Here is a 3,741-nt window from a genome sequence, read left to right as displayed (position 1 = left end):
TGTGAGTTCTTCAGCTATTTCCTTATCTCCCAGCACTAGTCTTTCTGCATCAATTTGGAGTGGCCTAATATCTACTTTGCCTCTCGTTTGTTTCTTATGTATTGAAAGAAACTTTTACTATCTGTTCAAAATTACTGGCCAGCCTACCTTCATATTTGATCCTCTCCTTCCTTATTTCTCTCTTTGGTATCCTCTATTTGTTTTTGTAGTCTTCCCAATCTTCTGATTTCCCTGTGCTCTCGGCCACTTTATAGGCTCTCTCTTTTTCTATGATACATTTCCTGACTTCCGTTGTCAGCCATGGCTGTCTAATCCCCCCCGCCCCCCACCCTCGGATATTCTTTCTTTTCTTTGGGATGAACCTCTGTACTGTGTCCTCAATTACAGCCAAAAACTCCTGCCATTTTTGCTCTACTGTCTTCCCCGCAGGCTCTGCTTCAAGCCGATTTTCGTCAGTTCCTCTGTTATGTCCCTGTAATTACCTTTATTGAACAATAACAACATTGCATCTGATTTTGCCTTCTCTCTTTCAAACTGCAGACTGAACTCTACCACATTATGATCGCTGCCTCTGAAGTGTTCCCTTACTTTAAGATCTTTTATAAAGTCTGGATCATCACATAGAACTAAGTTCAGAATAGCCTGCTCCCTTGTGGGCTCCATAAGACCATAAGACATAAGAGTGGAAGTAAGGACATTTGGCCCATCAAGTCCACTTCACTATTCAATTATGGCTGATGGGCATTTCAGTACCACTTACCTGTACTCTCCCCGTAGTCCTTAATTCCTTGTGAGATCAAGAATTTATCAATCTTTGCCTTGAAGACATTTAATGTGCTGGCCTCCACTGCACTCCATGGCAATGAATTCCACAGGTCCACTATTCTCTGGCTGAAGAAATGTCTCCTCATTTCCATTCTAAATTGATCCCCACGGGTCCTAGTATCCCTGCCTAATGGAAACAAATTCCCAGTGTCCACCATTTCTAAGCCATGCATTATCTTGTAAGTTTCTAGATCTCCCCTCAACCTTCTAAACTCTAATGAATACAATCCCAGGATCCTCAGCCATTCATTGTATGCTAGGCCTACCATTCCAGGGATCATCCGCGTGAATCTCCACTGGACACGCTCCAGTGCCAGTATGTCCTTCCTGAGGTGTGAGGCCCAGAATTGGACACAATATTCTAAATGAGGCCTAACTAGAGCTTTATAAAGTCTCAGTAGCACATCGCTGCTTTTTCATTCCAACCTTCTTGAGACATTACATTTGCTTTCTTAACCACAGGTTCAACCTGCAAGTCATCCTTTACAGAATCCTGAACTAGCTAGAATCTAGAATCCCAGATTTCTTTGTACTTTGGCTTTATGAAGTTTCTCACCGTTTAGAAAATAGTCCATGCCTGTATTCTTTTTTTCCCCAAAGTGCAAGACCTCGCACTTGCTCACGTTGATTTTCTTCAGCTATTTCTTGGACCACTCTCCTAAACCGTCTAAATCTTTCTGCAGCCTCCCCACTTCCTCAGTACTACCTGCCTGTTCACTTAACTTCGTATCATCGGCGAACTTCGCCAGAATGCCCCCGGTCTCCTCATCCAGATCACTACTATATAAAGTGAACAGCAGCGGCCCCAATACTGAACCCTGCAGGACACCACTTGTCACTAACTGCCATTCTGAAAAAGGCTCCCTCACAAACTGTTCCAAAAAGCCATCCTGTAAGCATTCCATGAATTCTCTTTCTTTGGATGCATCCACAACATTATTCATCCAGTCCACCTGCATATTGAAGTCCCCCATGATCACTGTGACCCTACCTTTCTGACATGCCCTATCAATTTCCCAGTACATATTGCATCCCGGTCCTGACCAGTGTTAGGAGGTCTGTACCTAACTTCCATTATGGTTGTTTTTGCCTTTGTGGTTCCTTAACTCCACCCATTCTGTCCTACCTGTCCACCTTCCTTCCCACCTATCTGCTCCACCCTCCACTCTGACTTATCACCATCACCCCCCACCTTCATCTACCTATTGCATTCCTAGCTACCTTGCCCCCAGACCTACCCCTCCATTTATCTCTCAGCCTTCTTGGGCATCGCCTCATCCACATTCCTATTGAAGAGCTTATGCTTGAAATGTTGACTCTCCTGCTCCTCGGATGCTGCCTGATCAGTTGCGCTTTTCCAGCACCACACTTTTGACCTCTGATCTCCAGCATCTGCAGTCCTCACTCTCTCGTGGAGCTTTGTGGACAGGTTTTGAGGAGCTGGGAAGTGAATTACTCACTCCAGAATTCTAGCCTCTGATCTGCTATTGTAGCCATTGTATTTATATGGCTGGTCCAGTTCAGCTTCTGGTCAATGGTAAACCCCAGGATGTTGAAAGTGGGGGATTTAACAATGAAAGTAAGCCCTCCCAAACTAAGCTAATCCAAAGTGTGTAAGAAAGAACATATGGTACCCAGTTCTACTTAATTAAAATGTGCAAGAGAAATGCTTTATCATTTACGAGAGACAAGGTCACACTTATCAATGTGTCTACAAAGTTGTAGATAAACAATTTCTTTCTGCAGCTCTTTGGGAACCAGCCAGATGTGCAGAATATCTACTACATTAATGAATCAATGATTAATTTATTTCTCTTCCTTCTGAAAAAGAGCAAGATTCTATCCACTTTATACCTTATCTAACTGATTTCTTAATTTGTTTCATTTTTCAAAACATAATGAAGGTTTATTCTGACATTTCCATTACATAAAAGCTGGCACTCTCTACTAGATATAGAAAATTGGAAGTTTAGAGTTCTCCAGGATGTTTACTGTGATTTCTGGGTAAGGCTGGATATGGTAATAACAGTCACTTCCTTGCTGGCTCCAGCAGTCTCTAACTGAAGAAATGGCAGGAAAGAAGTTCTTCAATGGCTATTGAATTTTAGGACCACAACCAAACTACTGTCAGATCAAAATGATGTGCTGTATCAGTGGATGTCAGTCAGAGAAATTGTAAAACCCTGAGGAGGGGTTTTTAAAAGTCAACTGTTGTTTCTATCCAGTGACTCTCTTTCTGGAAAGGATGCAGGTGACGATGTTAGATTCAAACATGATATGAGCCAGCTGTAAAATATAGTTTATCGTGAGCAAAGTTGGGAGAGATTGTGCCCCTCCTGAAAAAATCTGCCATCAACTGCATTGCATTTTGTATTTTAACCAATTTCCTCCAAGCTCACATTTCTGTTGTAAATACTAGTTAACAAAATTGAGATGCAACATCATAGGAATTTTAAATGCCATTCAACTTTCTCAATAAACATCAAGAGTCATACTTACGAGAGATATGTCATTCAGCTATGTCTTCAGAAGAACATCTGACATACTACATAAGTTTAAAAGGAAGTTTCAAAGAATGCTTTTATTCCTTATGCTTTTTAGGTTTTTTGCTCAACTTGTTCTATTCCTAAAGAACACCTATCAAAAAAGATAAAGACAGTGTGGTGGAGTTTATATTTAAGTGTAATTTGGAAATTCTGTTGTTTGACGTTATGAAGATTAGGTCAGCTCAACTGTCTGCAAAAAATCATTTACATAATCATACATAAAAAACCTTCCATGAGGTGCCAGTGCAATCAAGCAGGATGATAAATTTAGTAGTTTCAACTATTTTATTGGATCTGTTTTGTGTTCATTGATGCAAGAACAGATGTTTTGAATTATTACACCAGAAAAGCTAATTTTGCAGCAAAAAGT

Source organism: Chiloscyllium plagiosum, chromosome 17, assembly GCF_004010195.1.
Source record: "Chiloscyllium plagiosum isolate BGI_BamShark_2017 chromosome 17, ASM401019v2, whole genome shotgun sequence".
Lineage (NCBI taxonomy): Eukaryota > Metazoa > Chordata > Chondrichthyes > Orectolobiformes > Hemiscylliidae > Chiloscyllium > Chiloscyllium plagiosum.
Note: the sequence above shows the minus strand (reverse complement) of the source record.